The sequence below is a fragment of the Acomys minous genome (assembly GCF_964271855.1).
Source record: "Acomys minous genome assembly, chromosome: 3".
Lineage (NCBI taxonomy): Eukaryota > Metazoa > Chordata > Mammalia > Rodentia > Muridae > Acomys > Acomys minous.
This window is the reverse complement of record NC_140485.1, coordinates 39,551,713-39,574,795: the sequence shown is the minus strand read 5'-3', so window position 1 is coordinate 39,574,795 and position 23,083 is coordinate 39,551,713.

The following is a 23,083-nucleotide window of genomic DNA, read 5'->3' as shown; positions in this document are numbered from 1 at the left end:
ATACAAGGTCAGAATAGATCACAAGCCTCACATGTCCCAGGCACTTCTGTTTCCCTCTGGAGAGCAACAGTTTTTCTTATGTTTGGCTAACGGTGCAGTGAGTGAAATACAATGTGTGGAATACAAGGAATGGGATGGGAAGGAGGAGATGAAGAGCCTCATAAGGAAGAAACATATGGCTATGCATATGCATGCTGATCTGCATCAGAAGGCACATGTGGCTGGATGACAGCATGGCAATGCTACAGGAGAGCAGTCAGAATCAGGCCTAAAAATGCTTACTCTCTACTGGGTGCTTCCCCATGGTGTGAAGACAGTTCTCAGTTATGTTAAAGTAGGTTTCTCTGTTCACATGAATATACATATAAATGAAAGGTGTCTTACTTTGTAGTTGCAGATAGAAAATTTATACATATATATGCACTTGTGTGCTGTGTTATGTACTTATGTATGTATATGCACATATATGTATTTATATATATATTTGTACATATACATATATGTTTACTCTCTTTTGATTGCCTTTTGCTGTCTGTATTCCTTCAGATTAACAATTCCTCAGGAATAAAATGGCGGCGAGCGGTGTGGCCCTTGTTTAGAAGCCAGAGAAATCAAGTCAGAAAATTGGACTTATTTTTTAAGCAGGAACACCAAGCTCTCCACCCCACTACAGCGAGATAAACCATAGTGCACAAGGAACAAACTAGGGACAACCATGTGTACACCCGAACACGGGAAAAAGCATGAAGCCCCAGGGGAACAGACCATCCGTAGCAGCGGCAGAGCCAATGACAGCAGTGGCACAGCCAGTGACACCAGCGGCACTTAGTGAGGTAGGCCGCAGGGAACAAAACAACAGCAGATTCCTGATTTCATTTTTCTGTACAGCTGAATAGTATTCCAGGGATTATAGGCACCAGGTTTCCATCATCCATTCAGATGTTGAAGGGAAAAATGGGGAGAAGAGTTTAATTTAGGAGAGAAGGAGAGGGCGAGGGAAGGGGCAAACAAGACCAAGAATGTTTGAAAAATCTTCACGAAATAAACATTATTTTACTATATATAAACACTTAAAAAAAAAACCACCAGCAGAGGTGATTGGGGCTGGGGGGTGGATCTATGAGCTCAGCCTCTGGAAGTAGCAAGCAACAGGGGCTGCAAGGGACCAGGACCAGCAGCAGTGATGACAGAGAGTGGACCGTCGCCTTGTCTCAGTGACCGGCTGCAACTGGCAAGTATTTTTTTCCCAATATTCGGGGGGTCACTTTGTTCTGCTGACTGTGCCTTCTGCCTTGTAGAAGCTTCTCAACCTCATAAGGTCCCATTTATTAATTGTTGATCTGAGCTGTTGGTGTTCTGTTCAGGAAATTGTCTCTTGTGCCAATGAGTTCTAGGGTCTTACCCACTTTTTCTTCTAACAGATTTAGTGTGTCTGGTTTTATGTTGAGGTCTTTAATCCACTTGGACTTTAGTTTCATACAGGGTGATAAGTATGGATCTATTTGCATTTACCAACCCTACATCTGACAAAGGGCTGATTTCTAAAATATACAAAGAACTCAAGAAATTAAACAGCACCAAACTAAATAACCCAATTAAAAATGTGGTACAGAACTAAACAGAGAATTCTCAAAAGAGGAGTATCAAATGGATGAGAAACACTTAAAGAAATGCTCAACATCCCTACTCATCAGGGAACTGCAAATCAAAATGACCTTGAGATTCCATCTTACACCTATCCGATTATCGAAGACCAATAACTGGAATGACAACACATGCTGGAGAGGAGGTGGGGAAAGGGAAGCACTTCTCCACTGCTGGTGGGAGTGCAAACTTGTTCAACCACTCTGGAAAGGAATATGGCGCTTTCTCAAAAAATTGGGAATAGCTCTACCCCTAGACCCAGCTATATCACTCCAGGGCATACATCTGAAAGATGCCCCACCATGCAGCAAGGACATTTGTGCTACTATGTTCATAGCAGCCTTATTCATAATTGCCAGAACCTGGAAATAACTGAGATGTCCCTCAATTGAAGAATGGATTTAAAAAAAAAAAACTGTGGTATATCCACACAATGGAATACTATTCAGCTATTGAGAACAAGGAAATCTTGAGTTTTGCTGGCAAATGGATGGAATTAGAAATGATCATCCTAAGCAAGATGATCCCAGACCCAAAAAGACACACATAGAATATACTCACTCATATGTAGACTTTAAGCCAACATAGACATCATAGGAGAGACTCCACGCAGCAGAGTATAGGGACAGTTACAGAGACTTAAAGCTGGACACTGGACAGAGTCCTGGAAGTGAAGGGTGGCCCTGTCAGGCCACAGAGGAAGAGGTCATATGTAGTACAGAGGATACTAGATAAACTAAGGTCAGATGTCAGGGGAGGAGAGCTCCCCTACCTAAGGACTAGGGGAGGGAGGGAAAGAGGATGAGAGAGGAGATGGGATGGGGGTAGATGAGGGAGGGTGTGGAATTGAGAGGGGATGAGAGAGGGGGCTACAATTGAAATGTAAAGAACTCAAACTACAGAACAAGCAGGTAGTTTATATTCCTAATCCCACTATATGGGAACAGTTCTGAGACTGACAGAGATATAAATGTAAAGTCATAGAGAGGCCTCATGTTGACCACAGATTCTCTGTGACTTAGTATTAGAGGTCACTAGTAATAAGGCATGAAGGAAGATTTGCAAATGCCTTATGTCGACCCATACAACGACCAGAAAACTAGCTTTAATTGTTCTGTGCATCCCTCACACCTTGTACAATTATAATGTTAGAACTGTAGAATGCTTTTGAGAAATTATGTTTTCAGGACAAAATAACCAGCTGGATCAGACCTGACAGGAATCATTCCTCCCAGCACGATGGACACTGACATCCTGCAATTCCTGAATAGTTCCTGCCCTGACAACAAGTCTGGCAGAGATATTAGTCCAGAAAGCTGAAGATGAGGCTCCAATGTTATAAAGTGTATTGGGTGACTGGTCAGTCAGTAAACTGTCTTAAGTCAATTTGTACATTTTGGAAGCTGCTAACTCACTCTGCTGGTTCACTTAGGAATTTAAGTTTGAGTCCTTCTCAAGTCTCTGAGGGGCATTGAAGACAAGATAGTATAGTTTTAAAACCAAGTTTAGTTGATTAGAGGACAAGATCGTCTTCGATTAAGATAAAGAAGTTAAGCTATTAGAGTTGAGATAGGATAGATATTGCATCTCATTCAGAAATTTAGACCCAACAAGACAGGAAAGACACTTACTTCAAGTGGGACGAATGCAGATGGCCAATTCACTATGAATGTAACATGTATGGAACTCATTATTCTCATGATTATCACATGGTTCTCCCTGCTGTATGTAGTTTGTTTTATACACGTGTAATAAAATAAAGCATAAAAAATATTCCTCAGACACAACTTTTAAAACCCTTCAATAATATTGTTGTTGTTGATGATGACAATGAAAATAATGCAGGTTTATTCATTTGCTTTCTGTGACATCGTTTTATTGATAAACTGCAGGTGAATATCAGGGTTGTTTGAACTCTTATATTAGGTGTCATCGATAAAAACTGATATCCGTAAAATTTGTTAAATGCTATCTTGATGTTGCTTATCCAGTTTTGCTCTTATACATGTAAATATATATGGGAAATAGTTGAATAACTATCTTTAACAGAAGAGAAAATCTGACATCTATTATAACTATAGTTGTACTCACTCTATACCAGATGTGGGTTACTGGGTGACATAAGATGCTGATATCTACCTGGCACTGGAAATATTTACATCCAGAAATATCCAAAAACAACTATAATTTAAGGCACTCTTCTATATGCATATTCTAGAGTATATCTTCTGAACCCAATGTGGTTTAAAATGCCATTCATTATAAAAGCAATTTGCTTCAGATAGAATTTGGCAACCAAAACCAAACCAATGAAAATGTGAGACAGAAAATTTGTCTTTATCATACTAAAATTCCAAGTATCTCTTCTTCATTTCTGATTTATAGCATGATTTCTTTATGTTCTATGTCCAAACTGTGAGTTCTCTGGGGCTATTTCAGATGTTATTGTGTTAAACATTTACCTATATTACACTGCTGCCTTTAAATGAAGAGAGTTCATCTTTCAGTATTGATTTAAAGGATTTGGCATCCAATGTAGGCTCAGATATTTACAAGAGGATAAATTAATCTTTATTTAGCAGTCATTTAGAGAGAAGCATCATTTTTTATTTGGCAATATTTGAAGTTCTGGAGATATAACAATAAATAGAGATAGTTTATTCTTTCCTGAGGCTTACCTTCTAATATGATTGCTAAGTATTAAATATATGAAACTGAAACTCAGCTAATGAGATGGAAGCAGCATGTGTGTGGTTAGGAGATACATTTGAAACAGGAAAAAGAAAGAGTATAAAATCTTAATTTAGGCACCCAAGAGTCTGAGATTCAGAAACACATCTCAGCAGGCCTATTGTATAGTAAACAAAGCACAAGAAGGAAGTGTTAAGGCTGCATAGCAGCAGTAAAATAGCATAAGGAAAACTTGTGAGATAGCAACTTCTATATGTAACAAAGAAGCTGCACATGAAATCTCACAAATGCGGTTGCTGAAAGAAGACTTGAAAAATAACAGTACTGTTTGACATGCCAACATGGATGGGAAAAGTCTCCCAAGCTCCAGTCTGAGATGAAGAGCACAAGCAATGATTGGAGAAGACTGGGAGAATGAGGCATGCACAAGGATGAACTACCGGATAATTGACCCCACTCCAGTCCCAAGTAGTAAGCCCTAGACACACACACACACACACACACACACACACACACACACGCGCGCGCGCGCGCGCGCCCGCGGTGGGGAAAGAGAGAGAGAGAGAAAGAGAGAGAGAGATAGAGATAGAGAGAGAGAGAGAGAGAGAGAGAGAGAGAGAGAGAGAGAGAGAGAGAGACTTAAAAATACAATCTAATAAATGCATTTAGCTTTCTCTCTGTCTCTGTCTCTGTCTCTGTCTCTGTCTCTCTCTCTCTCTCTTTCTCTCTGTCTCTCTTTGTCTCTGTCTCTGTCTCTGTCTCTGTCTCTGTCTCTGTCTCTGTCTCTCTCTCTCTCTCTCTCTCTCTCTCTCTCTCTCTCTCTCTCTCTCTCTCTCTCAATCTCTCTCTGTGTCTGTGTGTTTGTGTGTCTGTGTGTCTGTGTGTCTGTGTGTGTCTGTGTGTGTCTGTGTGTGCCCACAAACCAGATTACACATGTCGAGGTCAGAGGATAAGCAGGAATCACCATTCCCATTCTGCTAAGTGCATTCTCTGGAATGAACTCAAGCTGTTAATCTTTCAGTAAGCACCATTACCTGCCTCCTGTCATCTGTTCTTCGAAACTTATAGTTGACATATTTTATAATGTCAAATATAACTCACAAATATGCTTTCTGTGAACTCCAGCTTTTGATTTCTAGAGCAAAAAGTTGTGTCTTAATCAAGCGCAAACCAGATAACAATTAGAGTGCTCCATCCTTTGATATTAAAAAAATAATTCAGTTTAAATTATACAAGATTTGAATAATGGGAAAACCAATAACACCCCCAATCTCTGACTAAGTTTAATGGAAATGAAGTATGTTCATTGAATTAGTTTAATTTGAAAATTAATTAACTCAACTGGAAATTTTGAACATGTAGCAGAGCAAGCAATTAAAAAAGAAAATGTCCCCTAATTACCATATGACAAAAGTGAGAAGGAAACAAGGTTATAGTTCAATGCTATGGTGATTGGATATTTGCAATATATTAGTCAGAATTTATCTATAATGTCTAAGACTGCACGTAAGACATGAAATAAGCAAACATGCTTGTCCATCTAGATGAAGTAGGAATATTTAGGCTGAGAGTGAATAATGCCAGACCCTAGGAATTTTCCCAGTGAAGAATGAGGGATTATAAATTTTCTATCTGTTAGTTCAGGAGAGACATTAGGTATGGATTCCAGTCTCAGACTAGAAAATAATGTTTAATGTGAAAATGCATAGCTTTACATTGACGCCACCTGCTGTGGTCAATTTTTACTTGGATGCTGTAGATCCAAACTCAGGTAATTTTTTAATTTTTATTTTTTTTAATTTGGTCACTTTACATTCCAATTGTATCCCCCTCCCTAATCACCCAACCTCCCCCATACCCTCTCCCTCTTTCCTATAGTCCTCAGAACGTGGGGCATTCCTCCCCTAACATCTGACCTCATCTTACTGACTCATCTACGCTATCTGTATCCACTTTCTCTGTGGCCTGCCAAGGCCATCCCAGCAGTGGGAAGTGATCAACATGGTGGGGCCAGAGTCCATGTGAGAAGTAGTCCCTACTCTCCATATTGTGGGACCCACAAGGAGACTATGCTGCATATCTGCTACTACATCTGAGCAGAGGGTCTAGGTCCACATCATACACAGTACTTGGTTGGTGCATCTGTCTTTGTATTGTAGTATAGTCAACCCTGTATTATGTAGGGAAAAGGGAACACTCCTCCATTTCTGGTAAGAGTGCAAACTATACAACCACTTTGGAAAACAATCTGGTTCTTTCTCAGAAAACTGGAAACAATTCTACCTTAAGACCTAGCCATACCACTCATGGCCATATACCAGAAAGATGCTCCACCATACAAGGACATTTGCTCAATTCATAGCAGCTTTATTCATGATAGCCAGAATCTGGAAACAACCTTTGTGTCTCTCAACTGAAGAAAGGATAAAGACAGTGTGGTACATTTACACAATACAATTCTACTCAGCTATCAAAAACAAGGAAATCTTGAAATTTTCAGGAACATGGATGGAACTAGAAAAAAATCATTCTCAGTTAGGTAACCTACACCCAGAAAAGCAAACCTGGTATATACTTATTCATAAGCAGATATTAGCCAAACTCAGGTCTTAACGTTGTGTGACAAGCATTTTAATGACTGAGTGATTACACTGCCCTGCCAGATAATATTAAAAAAAACATTATCAAAATAATATTATAGCAATGATCAATCCAAAGCAAAAGACACACTATATAGGAAAAACTGACTCAGGGAACTGGAAACTCCAGTAACCAATAAATAAAACAATTAGCAATCTACAACGACTGTAATAAATATGCAATTTATAATAATGATCTACATCATGCAGTTTTGCAGATGTGAAATAAAGTATTCATGATTTTGCAAACAGAAAAATAAAATATAATTTTTATTAATTTATTATATTGAATGATAAATTTTCTATATATGTACATGTTTACTTTTTTATGGTGCTTAACATGATCAATTTAATTATATGTACCCTGATATAATGAAATTAGGGTAAATAATACCCTATGATCATATTGCTGTGGGAACACTTTAGATCCACTAAATACTTTTCAAAAACATAACAAGTTCCTATCTATAGTATTTTCTTTGTACAATAGACCTCTTGAACAAATGTTCTGAGTCTAACTGAATGTTGTTGCCTTTGACTACTTTTTCCCTGAGTTTTCAAACTGATTTCACAGGAATATGGAAGCCACTATTCTATTCTTTGTTTCTATGACATCTACTTTTATAGATTGCACATGGAATGATGATGTTTATCTTAGCTAAGCCTTTTCTTAGCTAAACAAGGTTCTTCTGCTCAATCCACTATCACCAATGGCAAAAGTCTGTTGTTTTTATGAAACTCTAGTTTTCATTTTGTATTTGTCCTACAGGTAAACATTCATCTGTTAGTAGATACATGGGTTGACATAAAACTTGGACATTGTAAAAAATGCTGCTAATGAAAGTGAAAATTTGACTTCAGTATTTATTGACTAGGCTCTTAAACTAGTTCTGTCCTTAGGTTTTAAAGAAATATCATAATGCACTCCAAAAGTTGTGGCAAGGGTGTCGCTATGATTTTCTTCATGCCATTCCCATCACTTGAAGCCAGATATCCTCTTAATAATCACTGTTCTAATAGATGATATCTCATTGTATTTTGCATTTTTGTTCTATCTTGATTTTCTGTAGCTTTGATAAAAAAAAACAGACCAACAGCAACTTGAAGAATAAAAGGGTATATTTGGTTTTCAGCTTCTAGTCCATCCTGGACAGAGCACAGGGTAGGAACCTGGAGACAATCATTGAAGGAGAGACTACCGAGTAATGTTTACTGATTTACTTGCCATGTACTATTTGGCCTGCTGTCTTATACAATACAGAATAACCTCCCAGGAGTGGCACCACCTAGAGAAGGCCAGGTAATTCCTGCATCAATCATTGATTAGGAAATTCTCCTGTAGTCATAGCTACAGACCAATCTCACTGATGCAATTTGTCAATTGAGACTCTGTCTTAACATGTAGCTCTAGTTTGTATCCAGTTGACAAAACAGCACAATTTCTCTGACAATTGGTATTAATTAGGAATTTTTTCATATGCCTGTTAAACAATTATATGGTTTATTATGGAGAAAATTCTACTCATATCTTTAGGCATTTTCTAAGGAGAGGGTTCATATTTACAGTGTAGATTTATTTAATTTCTCCATATATTTTGTCTCTGAGCTCATTACTGGACTGCAGTTTATAAATATTTATTACATCCCAGGTTTTTTAGAATCCCCTCTGCAGCCTTTGTTTTTGGAACATAGATAAAAGTGTATTCTATTATTCTGAAATATCACCTCAATATTTCCTTCTAGTCTCATTACCACCTTGGTCTTATATTAAGCATTAATCAAATTGAAATGAGTTTATGACGTTATGCCCAGTTTCATTTTTTTTTTAATTAGGAATAGCTAGTTTCTTCATTATGACAATGAGCATTTGGAGTTCCTTTGTTAAAGATAATTTTTCTATAATGTGTGTATTTATTTTGGTTTCTCCAAGCTGTTGCAATAGTTTGTGTCTATATTTATGATAGCCCATGCTTCTTTGGTTACAAAAACTTCAAAATATTTTAAACTTGGATATTATGATGCTTCATGCCTTGTGCTTTTTGCTTAAGATCCCGTTGACTAATCAGTCTTTATTGGTTACAAATAAATTACAGTCTTTCCTCAATTTCCATGAAAATTGTCACTGAAATGTTGATAGGATTACACTGAACTTATACTTTACTTGGGATATCATAAGTAATTTAATAATATTAATTCTTTTTTTATTTTGTAAAAATTAATTTATTCAGACTACATCTTAATTGTTATCCCATCCCTTGTATGCTCCCATTCCTCCCTCTCTCCTGCTTTCACCCTATTCCCCTCCCCTATGGCTGTGACTGATGGGGACTTCCTCCCCCTCCCTATGTACAAGATGCTTCCATCTACTTATGGTTTTATTTATTTATCATACAATATACTATTTGAGTATACAAAACTAATAAATTTTTATGTCAACTTTGTAAAATGAATATGCAGTAGATATTGTTATTAATAAAATTTGGGGAAACAATTCAGAGGTTTCTATACATGTGATACTATTTATAAATGAAAACAATGTAATGTTTTCTTTCCAAGTTGGAAAATTTCTCTTGCTTAATTTTTCAAATTTGTATCTTCTCAGCTAAGATGAAGAGTAGTTGTTAGAGTGAACTCAGTTTTCTTCAATGTCTAAGTGCATGAGGTATTGTTACAGTAACAGTATAGTGAAATTTACATAAATATAGACTATGTTTTCTTTAAAATTACATTAAAATAATTTATCAAGCTCATGCTTTGAAATATAATCTTGCACTTTGTGTTTAGTAATTTTTCTATATCTTCATGAAGTTAGAGGTAATGTGGTCAGTTTCTACCATTCAAAACAGGGAATTCTTTTATGATTTTACTTTCAATGTCTATATGAAAAGTGTGGTTGTTGAGAAACTCCTTCATTTGCTATCATATGTGAGACATTTCTACCTCGACATCTTCATTCATTTCTTCTTCATTATATATAGATTATATATTCAAAGTAGAGAACAACACTTTCCATATTCTTGGAACAGTATTATAAATTTCTGTAAAAATTTTTGTTAGATTATATATTCCTATTCTCCGTTGTATTTGTGTGCATGTGCGTGGGCTTCACCTTTTTTCAAACCTACTTTATTTGAGGTTCTTTAAATGATTATCCCTCCCTTCCAACCCACATGCCCTAGATGGCAAATAAAAGAGGCTAATGAGAACAGGGGAAGTAGGCCTTTTTTATTTCAGTAACTGGAAGCAATTCCCCTGGCGTAGTTGGCAAGATTTCAGCAGACCAGCAATTTCACCAAAGTTGATACTGGAATGTGGAACAGCAGCTGGAACCCAGAGCCCCCATAGCATTCCCTGGAGAAGTCTCTCTAGGAGCATTTTGAAGTTGAGCAATGAATATCCAAACAATATCAAGACCCCAAAAGCTCCCACCACCTGTTGTGGGCATATATATATATATATATCTCTGAGTCTGTACTAGGATGTGTTTCAGCTGGCAAAAACCAAGCCCCCACCCATGAAAAGGTTCAACTTCTATGTGGATAAACATTCACCTGTTCTCTCACAAGTCTGTTCCCCATCCCACACTTGGGATCAAAACAAAAACATGTTTACGTCCACTACATGTGTGTGTGCTTCAGTACGAAATGTCGAGATCATGTGCTTTGTTTAACCATTATGGCCAGGCAATATACAGGAGAGCAGAGGAACTCTTCATTGTAAAGTAAGCAAGGCTATATTGAAGATTTTTTTCAATGACTCTACATAAATAATTTTTTGTTTAAACTGTTTAGAAAATCTGTTTTATTCCAGAATCTTTATGTTGCTATTATTTATATTTCCAGTCCATTTAAAATCCCGCTTAATGAATTTATATTATTAAAATTGATTAATGAAATGTGTGTATGGAGACTTCTAAATGGTGGAGGCCAAGGTGTACTGTATCTCAGGGGCAGAACACCAGAGACTGTGGTTATGGTGAGTAAACTAACAGCTAACTCCAAAACAGCAAAATTGGTGTTTTACTGGTGGGACTGGACATCCCAGGAACTGGTGATGCACACACAGTTCAAGGTTTCCCACAGTTGTCTCTGAGGTCCAGGAGTTGCACAAGATCTCTCAGCATCCTGTGTATTGTGCATATAGAAAGCAAGTGTCTCCAGTTCCAGGGGTGATCTGCTCCAGCAATCAGACTTTGGAACCCCCTGCTTTCCTGAAGAAAGCACCTAACTACCCAGGGTCAGCATTCCAACCATAATCCACAGTTCTACTACTCCCCTTGCAGAGACCAGCTGGACAATATGAGCATACAGGACATGGATCCAAGATGGCAGACCCCAGCTGAGTGTTAAAAATACAGCCCTGCTTGGCCATCAAACAACTGCACTGCTGAATCAAATTCTGAAAAGCCAGCATCTGTTAGCTCTCCAGATGACTTTGTAATGCCAAAGCTCACTTGTGAGCTTCCTGATCTATTCATCCTGCCTTGGACAAAGCCAGCAAAGAGATGACCTGTAAGGACACATCCCTTATTGTTTGCCATGCTGAAAAAGCTAGAGGTTTACCCATGCAGCATTCAGTTTAGAGTCATCTCCTTGCTGACTCTAGACCCACCTGCCTCACCTGAAATTAGGCCATCAGAGGTGAGCAGTACTCAGGCCCTAACTGCATCATCTATCTGCCAAACTAAGGAGGCCTGTGTAGCCACAGTCCTCTGTACCTACTCCTGAATTGTCTGAGACTACCAGGCTAGCTATCACCAGACAACCAGATGGCTAAAGGTCAGCTTAACCATGCAAAAAATAAACCCACGGCCATATGATACCACAAACCCAGCCATACAGATGATATTAAAAGGAAAACCCAAACTCAAAGAGGCTAATTACATCCAGGATAACACTGAAAAAAAAAAAACCACACATCTGCAAAACAAAAAAGAAAGGAACCACATACATACTCTACAGCAAAATAACTAGAACTAACCACAAATGGTCATTAATACGTCTCAACATCAATGGCCTCAGCTCCCCAATAAAATGACACAGGATAACAGAATGGATACAAAAAGAGAATCAATTATTCTGCTTCATACATGAAACACACCTCAGCAATGAAGATAGACATTACCTCAGATTAAAAAGCTGGAAAAGGATTTTCCATGCCAAAAACCCAAGAACAATCTGGAGTAGCCATTCTAGTATCTAATAAAATAGACTTTCATCCAAACACTAATCAAAGGAAATATATACCAAGACTATGTTTCAATTCTAAACATCTGTGGCCCCAAACACAAGAGCACCCACATTCATAAAATAAATATCACTTAAACTTAAATCAAGTATGGAAAACCACACATTAATAGTGGAAGATCTAAACACCCCACTCTCACCAATGGACAGATCATTGAGACAGAACTAAATAGAGAAATAATGAAACTAATAGACATCATGAATCAAATGGACCTAAGAGATATCTACAGACCATTTCATCTAAACACAAAGGAATATACCTTCCTCTCGGCACTTCATGGAACTTTATCCAAAATTGACCGTATACATGGTCACAAAACAAACCTCAACTGATACAAGAAGATTGAAATAACCCATTGCATCTGTGAGACCACCATGGATTATAGCTGGAACTCAATGACAAGAAAAACAACAGAAAGCCTACAAACTCATGGAAACTGAACAATGCCTTAGTCAATGGCCACTGGATCAGGGACAAAATAAAAAAAGAATGAAAGACTTTCTATAATTCAACAAAAATGAAGGTGAAGCATATCCAAACTTACAGAACACAAAGAAAACAGTGCTTAAAGGAAAGCTTGCAGAACTAAGTACCTTCATAAAAAAATTGGAACTACATCATTCATATGGGAAAACAAACAAACAAACAAATAACCCCCAAAATCCAGAATAGATAAAGTAATCCTATACAATAGAAGAAATTCTGGAGATATCTTCATCCCTGATGTCAAGCTATACTACAGAGCAAGAGTAATAAAAACTTCATGGTACTGGCATAGATATAGACTATTTGATTAATGTAAAGAAATCAAAGACCCAGAAATAAACCCACACACTATGGGCAATTTATTTTTTACAAAAGAGCTAAAAACCATATAATGAAAAAAAAAACATCTTCAATAAATGGTGCAGGTCTAACTGGATCCCTACATGAAGAAAATACAAATAGATCAATATATATCACCCTAAAGAAAACTCAAGAAAAAAAATAATAGAAGACCTCAGCATAACACCGATTACATTAAATCTATTAGAAGAGAAAATGTGGAAGCACCTTTAACCTATTGGCACAGGAGACAAATTCCTGAACAGAACACCAACATCTAAGGGTCTAAGACAAACAATCAATAAATGGGACTCCTTGACACTGAAAATCTCTGTAAGGCCAAGGACAGTGCCAATAAAACTAAATGATAGTTTACTCTGATATTCCAACTTACACCTGTCAGAATGGCTAAGGTCAAAAACACAGTGACAGCACATGCTATTGAGGTTGTGGCAAAAAGGAAACACACCTCCATTGCTGGTGGGAATGCAAACTTGTAAAACCACTTTGGATATTAATCTGGTGCTTTGTCAGAAAACTGGCAATAGTTCTACCTCAGCACAAAACTCATATATAGATATACCCAAAAGACTTTAAGCCATACAACAAGGACAATTGCTCCACTATGTTCATAGAAGCTTTATTTGTAATAGCCAGAATCTGAAAACAACCTAGTTGGCCCTCACACAAAGAACGAGTAAAGAAATTGTGGTACATTTACTCAATGGAATACTACTCAGGTATTAAAAACAAAGAAATCATGACATTTGCAGGCAAATGGATGAAACTAGAAAAGATCATTCTGAGTAAGTTTATGCAGACTCAAAGAGACACACATGGTATGTACTCACTTGTAAGTGGATTTTAGCCATATATTACAGGATAAATATACTACAATTCACAGATACGAGGAAGATAAGTAAGGAGGATCCAAGGGACCTTCCTTAAATCTTTCTCAGGAAGGGTAATAGAATAGATGGAGTTATTGGTTGATGAGATGGAACAAGGTAGGAGAGAAAACACAGAGAAATATGGGGAGAGCAAGGGCGGGAGGACAAAAGTCCTATAAAGAAAAAAGAAACTGGGTGGGGCAGCTCTCTGACCAGTTAGAGACCTAACTTACAGTAGGTTCCCAAGACTGGGATGAGGGGGGGATATGAGAGGAATGCTTGCCTGCAAGATGTGCAGGGTTATAGATAGCATCGATACAGATTTAGGAAATGTCCAACCAATGCCATGAGAGAAAACCAACCCAAGACATTATTAAAGATACTCTGCCTAGCAGAGTTACAGGAGCCTAGCAGAGTTGTCTTCTGAGAAGCTCTGTCCAGGCCCACAGGACAAATCGAACAGAGTTCCCTGGAAGACGGGGTGCGGTTTGAAAGTGGGAGACAGAGACATGAGGAAAATTGAGTGAAGTCTGGAAATTTCTGATCAAAACTATCTTTAATGCTGGGAAGTAGACATTATATAGTAAGGATAATATAAACTCTATTGTAATCTCACTTCCTCTAGGCCCCAAGAATACAATCCTCTGACTGTAAGAACTTCCTTAATCTTTTGGGTAGTTCCTGTAAGAACTTCCTTAATCCTCTGGATAGTTCCCTGTAAGAACTTCCCTATTACTTTCAGAGGTAAACAATCCAAAGATAGCCTAAACACAAGACCTCCTCCAGCAGAGGTCAACAACTCAAAAGTTACAGCATGCAGCCTAAGCAAGAGATTTCTAACATGGCTGAATTTAGCAAGGCTCCCTACAAAGCTCGACCCAGCAGCACTTTAAAACAAATGCTGAGGCAGCCAAACATTGAGTACTGCATAGGGAGCATTGTGGAAAAGTGGGGGAAAGAGAAAAGGATCTGGAGGTGAGAGGAGCTTCACATGAAGACCGCCAGAGCCAGCTAGCCAGAGCCCAGAAAGGCTTGCTAAGAATGAAACACCAACCAAGTACCTGGTATGGACTGAACATATTACCCCTACCAAGATGTAGCAGATATGCAAGTCAGGCTTCATGTGGCTCCTCAAGTAAGAGGAGAGGGAGCTCTCTCTGACACGGACTCTCTTGCCAGGTTTTCAATTACTTCTCTCTAGAAGGACTGCCTTGCAATCCACAGAGCAGGAGAACACATGATTAGTCCTTATACTACATGATGAGCTGGGGTGGATGGGAAGGGGAGCTGTTCTGAGGAATAGGGGATGGGAGATGGGAGAAAGGAAGGGAAGGTGGGACCAGGAAATGAGGAAGGATGAAGCTATGACCAGGATGTAAAGTGAATAAACAAACAAAAATCAAGCAAGCAAACAAATCAATAAATTTATGTAAAAAAGTGTGTGTGTGTGTTTTGTGTACATGTCTGCGTATGTATATACTAGTATATTGTGGAAACAAAGAAAACAGTATTGTTCCTAAAATGATATTTAAAACTTGCATCTTAAGGAAGAGCAAAGCTACTTGTCAATAGTTGTAGAACTTAGCTGACTCTCATAAATAATGAAATACCATTCTTGTGTTATCTCTTAACCAAGCATTATTAACTATGTTCAAGGTTTTGTTTTATTTTATATTGTCTTATAGGTTTACTGACTCCTATATTTAAACATATTGGAAAGTATTCTAGAATTATTTTCTACCAGTGTAGACTCTTTGGTCTACCAAATATCAATTTTCCTATCTACATATGTGATATGTCATATTAATTTTAAAATGGTGAAATATGTAATAGCATAGAATACTTTTTCAAGTATGTCAACTAATACAACCATCGGTAAGCATGTGAAAGCTTCTGAAATGTCAATATTAAGTATTTAATAACAAAACAAGTTGGGTTTAATATCAGGTATGGAAAAAGTTACATTAATTTTTTGGCCCACACAAACAAAGGGAAATACATTTGAAAGAAATATATTTAGATTCTATCAAGTAATGCACACAAGATACTAAACCTGAATGTTAGGTGTGTGTTTTACAACACAATTACTTGGGTAATTTTCAATAAATAATTTGTAAAATAAGCCACCTTTCCTCACTCCTTACTCTGAGTCTTCAGATGGAGCTTACACATACACAGGAACTGAGCCACTGAGCCACTTACTCAGTCTCTTTGAACTTATTTTATTTCCTAATTTTTAGAATTGGTTGATTCATATTTTGACCCAAAATTTAATGATTGAGTGATAGCTTATTTTCTGAGCCTCTGGATAAAAAAAAAAAAAAAAAAAAAACTGAAAGACTTGACATAAAAATATTGTTCTCTTGCCTCATATTTAGTAGCAGTAGAATAATTTTTAAATAATAATCCCAAAATATGAAGCGTAGGGGCTGCCTCTGACCTCTGGTGTGGACTCTGTTGCACACTCATTGATCACTTCCCTGTGGCAGGGTGGCCACAGAAGTTACAAGTAGTCCAAGTAAGACTTGATAGGCTGGAGTCAGATGGTAGGAAAGGAGGGTTCTCCTTTTCTGGGTACTAGGGGAGGGAGGATGGGGTACCAGGGGGGAGAATGGGACTAGGAGGAGATGAGGGAGGGGGCTGCAATCTGGATGTAAAGTGAATAAATTAAAAATAAACAAATTTAACTTAAAAAATAGAAAAAAAATTATATAGTGAGTTGTGAACCACCTAGCCTGTCTGAGATAATAGCTCATTTCTGGGTTGAAGAAGCAGTGAGTAATCTCTTTAAAATGTAGAGGACCCGATTAAACATTAAGATTTACTTTTATCTATTTTCTAAGAAATTATAACTACTTACATTTTGTAAGTTAAAAAAAATAAATAACCCTAGGTAGGTTGTGGTGGTGCATGCCTTTAATCCCAGCAGTCGGGAGGCAGAGGAAAGCTGATCTCTGAGTTCCTCGCCTGCCTGGGCTACAGAGTGAATTCCAGAACACCAAGGCTAACAGAGAAACCCTGTCTCAAAGAATTGATAAACAAACAAACAAACAAACTCATAAAAATAAACCCTAAAAGTTTCCTTCCTATTAAATGTTCCAAACTCCTATATATTTCTGTGTCTCTCATAACTGATGCAAAATAAGGACATTAGCATCAATGATAATGTCAAAATAAGACCCATACAATGAGAACACAAACAGAGATACTCACCGAGGAAGAATACCTCACTTGGCCCTGACTCTAGACAAAGAGTAACTAAGGACTGCTGAGAAAAAGAAAATTAGTCTTTCACAAGGATGAATGCCATAACTGGTTATCCAGTACAGACTGGTCATCTCTGAAAGAATATTCACACAAACAACACTAAACACATTCAGCAGATTGTCATAATATATTTATGCCTCTGTGTGTGTGTGTGTGTGTGTGTGTGTGTGTGTGTACTTTATTATCAGGATAAATACACTATGGTGAGCTTTTTTTAAATTTGTGTACACACATTGTGACTAGATAAAAATGTCAGTAGGACACATTTTGCTTAGTGAAGAGGCATGTGCATGTGTGAACGCTGTCACCTTATCCATATATTTTAACTAAAAGTTTATATGATACTTTAAAGATGAACAATTTAAATTGATTCATTATAAACATTATCATTTAATGTGACTATCATCAAACTCTGATAAAATTTTGTTGTGAATGTCCTATGGATATTAAATATTTACTTATATTTTATTTATTTTAAAAGATATATTTCTAATTATGTATGTGGGTTTAAATATGTGTGTGGGGCTGTGCATGTGGGTGCAGTGTCTGTGGAAGACAAAAAGTGTATTATATGACTTGGAGCTGGAGTAACCCAGAACTGAATTTGGGTCCTCCGTAAGGTAGAATACATATGCTCTTAACTTCTAAGCCACCTATCTAAATTTGTATTTTATTTTCATCAAATTCATATTTTTACATTTGTTGATTTTATTCAATATGTATAATGAAGAAAATCCAGTTTTTATTAACATGAAATCAATAACCTATGATAGTCTAAGAAATGAAATAAGATATCTACTATTGCTTTCAAACCTTTAGTTTGACATTGCTTTTTAAGTTTTCTATAATAACCTACCTTATTAAAACAACTAAAGCTACGTTGCTAATTCCACACTAACATTGACACAGTATTTTGAAACTTTCCTCAATGCCATCAAAGTGATGATGAAGGCAAGTCACACTCATGATGGCTTATTTGAATGTCTTTTTAATAGCCCTGAATCATTACTGTGACTTGAAGCAACAAGAAATAATACCCTGATTCTTATGACATTCTTCCTTTTTAATATTTTATTAATTTTCATAATCAAAGAACCAAACAATCACAATAATAATTAAGGATATGATAACAAGAGGAGACTGGCTGTATCTCTACTATTTGTCTTGTTTAGTAGTTTTTGTATGTGAAGTCTCTCTACCTCCCTACAAATACTACTACATGTTGCAAAATTTCAATTTAAAGGAGTATGGGAGAAATAAGCTTGACTTTGATGTTTGGCCACACTGTTTATAGTGATATTATTAAGATGTAGAAGTTCAAATACTTTTGATAACAAAACTTGAAATGTATAAAGCAATGCCTACCTAATTCTTATAACTCCATGCTATTCCTTTGATCATTTCTATATCCCTTATAAGCCTTTAAAATTTAGACAGTGTTCCCCAGGTTTCTCAATAAAGAGTAAAAGTCTACCCTGAAGCTGTCTTCCTATATTCACAATACAATGTATTAGCCTGCGTATACTGAACTGTTCAAGTCTACATGAGTGAGTATCTATACAAAGCCCAGATTTAGATTTCCAGGGAAAAATATTCCCTGGAAAGCATTTCAGTCAATCTTTATGTTTTAAGCCTTAGTATTATTCGGTTTGGAGCTTTAAAACAGGGCAGTGGCAATGAGTGCTGAATTATTTACATTATTTAAGACTTCTGTGAGTTTGGGATATCAAATGGGATTCCGATTGAGGAGTTAGGTAGAATCATTGCTGAATGTCATATTTACAAATAGGTTATGTCATGGGCACTGGAACCAGCAGTGGGAATCACTGTTCTTTATTTCCCTACAAAGAATGCCCTCAGTAACATAGAATGCAAAGAAAACTTCTCCTTTACACTATGGAATACTACTCAGCTATTAAAAACAAGGAATTTCCAAAATTTGTGGACAAATGGATTGAACTAGAAATTGTCATAATGAGTGAGTTCACACAGAAGCAAAAAGAGCTAAATGGTATATACTCACTTATATCGAGACACTAGCCCAAGGTGTACGTCCCCATGAAAAACTGTACCTACCAGAATAATGGGTAAGAGGGGAGGACATCCTATTGAAACTTTAGGTGTGAGAAGCCTGGGAGAAAGAGGAAATGGAAGGATCCAGTGGGTCCTGGAAAACTACAGGCGAGTCTGGGCCCTGGGGTCCTCCGCAAACTGTGGCAACAGCCAAGGAAAAAATAGGCAGTAAAAACCTTGAACCCCTACCCGGACTAGCCGATGGACATTCTCCACTGTTGAGTGGAGAATAAGATCTAACTCTCACACAAACTCTGGTGCCCCATATTTGATCATGTCCCTTGGATGGAGATGCCTGGTGGCACTCAGAGGAAAGATAATAGGTCACCAAGGAGAGACTTGATACCGTATGAGCATATTCAGGGGGAGGAGATCCCCCTCAGACACAGACATAGGGGAGGGGAGTATGGGGGGGAAGTGGGAGGAAGGGAGGGATGGGAGGATACATGGGATGGGCTAACAACTGAGATGTAATATGTATAAATTAATAAAAATGTATTAAAAAAAATAATAATAATACTAAGGTTGTGACATCAACTGACAAAAGTCACAAAATTAAAGTTAATGGTGAAGCACCAAAAAAAAAAAAAAAAAAAAAAAGAAAACTTCTCCTCAAAAGTGCTTCTGCTAAGTTTTATTTGTCCCATCTCCCTTTCAATAATGGACTTGAATATGCTCAAATTTCAATTCTGAATTACTAACACTTATTTCCACATTCTTTAAGACAGAGGGGAGCTTTTGCATTTTATTTTCAAGATACTGCTAGTTTTAAGGTTCATCCTTAACTATCTTTACTAAGAGAGAAAAGGAGGTGAAGAAACCTAGCTGCCAGACAAATCACCATGGGTATGCCTTCTTCTTGCTTTCTTGAAACATCTACCATTCTTCTTGCTTTCTACCATACATTTCAAACTTTAAAATTCGTATCAAAAAGCATATCTCTAGAGAGAATTATGTGAATAAAGCTGTAAATTGTTGTCAAATATCACCTGGTTTAAACAACCTTGGAAAAATATTTTTTTTGTCCAACCTAATAAAGATATTTTAGCGTTTATCTATTCATCAGTCACATAGAGAATAAAAATCAGGGACATTGCAAGGGTGGGAGTGCTGAATGGTGTGATGATGATGACATGAACAAGAGTATGACCATTTCTCTACCCTCTGTATTCTGTTTTGTAAAAGTGCATTACAATTGTGATCTTTTATTTGATCAGTCTAAGAAAATTGCTAAGGACAGATTACTTTTGGAAGTAGCAAGGTGGGCAGAGGAATAATGGAAAAGTTGGCAAAGGATAATTCTTTAAATATGAGCAGTAGGCCAGAAATGAGACAGAACTAGGGAGTGTGGGGGAGCAAGTGGGTGGGCATCTTGGCTGGGCATGGGGTAGAACATGAATCATGACTATGTCTTGATAAAATTGACTGCAAATAAATAATCGTCTCCTAAATATGAGAAAAATAAAATGGCAAAGGGAACTTATTTCTCAATGCTACCAAACAATTTACTTACCAGATTTGAATACCAATAATTGTAATAATGTGCATATTCCTTGGAACATTCCTGTAGAAAGCATACCGTTTACATAAAAATGTAAATGTTTACCTTTGTCATAATTTTTTCAAATGTGACCCATGCTCATTTTATTGTAGTTTAATTTTCAGCTATCTAGGTTTGAACTTAATAACATTAAAAGTTCAATATACAATTCTTCTATTATGTGATATATAATTTTTTGAGGATAAAGAGAAAAAATTTACTGGTTGAACATTGGAGTTCTCATAGCACCCAATTCCATCTGTATGTTGTAGAAGATCCAGATTAATTGCCTATCTGAGATATAGCAATATATTTTTAAAAATGTTATACTTGAGGTCAGTGACTGAAAGATAGTTCCCTAGTGAATATAAGTCATTAACAAAAAGGGATCAGATACCATAATCTCCTCATTGAGTCTGAAGTACTTAACTAGTCTTCACTTATTTGATAACTTCCTAACTACCTTTATCATATTTAGTGGTGGTTATAGGTAAATTGTAGTTTCATAGTTGAGAAATTTTGGAACAGAATTTAAAATTATTATGATTAAGTATGGGAGAAAAATTTAGTATTAAACTTAGCAGTTGAGAGGCTTACTACCGATACCTCAATTTAAAAGCATACTTAATTAGAAAAACATAATGAGTTTATTTTATAGAAATTTTATCAGAGGGACCATGTGTGTCTGCAATTCAAGGACTCAAGAGGAGGAGGCAGAAGTATCCGGTATTTAAAGGCCTCAGCTACATAGCAAAGTTTAGGCCAGTTTTGCTACATGCAATTCTGTCTTAACAAATAGATGGATGATAGATAGATAGATAGATAGATAGATAGATAGATAGATAGACAAAATAAGAGTTTTATAGAGTACAGGCTACTAAGATGAGACTGGATAGCTTATGACAATATAGTGGGGAGGAGGTCCCCCATGGTCATAGACCTAGGAGAGGGGAACCGGGGAAAGCTGGGAGTGAGGGAGGAATGGGAGCATATATGTGATGGGATAACGATTGAGTTGTAATCTGAATAAATTTATTAAATAAAATTTTTTTTCTTCTTAAAAGAAAGCACTTAATTCAACTTTGGTAAGTGGAATCTATCAAGAAAATTGTCAATTTCATTTAGATTTTCAAATTATAAGGCATATAGGTTTTTGAACTAACACCTAATGATTCTTCGGATTTCTTTCATATCTGTTTTTATGTCTTCCTTTATGTTTCTGATTTGGATAGTGACTCTCCCCCTTATAGTTAGTTTGGCTAACAGTGTGTCTATCTTGTTTATTTTCTCAAAGAACCAGTTCTTTGATACCTTGATTCATTGAACTATTCTCTTTTTTCCAATTTATTTATTTCAGCCTTGAGTTTGATTATCTCTAGCTATCTACTCCTTTTAGATGTGTCTGCCTCATTTTCCTACCACTTCCAGATGTTCCATTAAGTTTCTTATATGAGATATTTCCAATCTATTTAAGAAGGCACTAAATACTATGAATTTTCTTCAGAACACTGCTTTCATTGTGTACCAGAGGTTTGGGTATGTTGCACCTTTGTTTGTATTGAATTTTTAGAAGTCACTAATTTCTTTATTTCTTCTCTGACCCAGTTATTATTGAACAGAGACTTGTTCAGTTTCCGTGTGTGTGTATAGGCTTTTTGTTATATCTATTGTTGTTGAGGTTCAGCTTTATTCCACAGTGGTCTGATAGGATACAAGGTATTATTTCAATCTTCTTGTATCTCTTGACCCTTGCTTTGTGATCAACTGTATGATAAAGTCAGGAGATGGTTCCATGAGGTGCTGAGAAGAATGTGGAATCTGTTGTGTTTGGGTGAAAAGTTCCATAGATATCTGTGAGGCAAATTTGGTTCATAGCATCTGTTAATGTCATTATCTCTCGGTTTAGCTTCTGTTTCCTGATCTAGCCTTTGGTGAGAGGGGAGTGTTGAAGTCTCCTATTAAGAAAATTAAATAATCCTCTATCTCCTGAAAAAATAGAAGTAGTCATCAAAAGTCCCACAACCGCAAAAATACCAGGGCCAGATGGTTTTAGTGCAAAATTCTACCAGACCTTCAAAGTTGATACCTAATACCTCACCAGGACCTGATGAAGAAAGAATTTCAAACCAATTTCTCTTATGAACATTGGTGAAAAAATACTCAATAAAATACTCTTGAACTGAATCTAAGAACACATCAAAGATATCATTCAGCATGACAAAGTAGGTTTTAACCCAGGCGTACAGGGATAGTTTAATATATGGAAA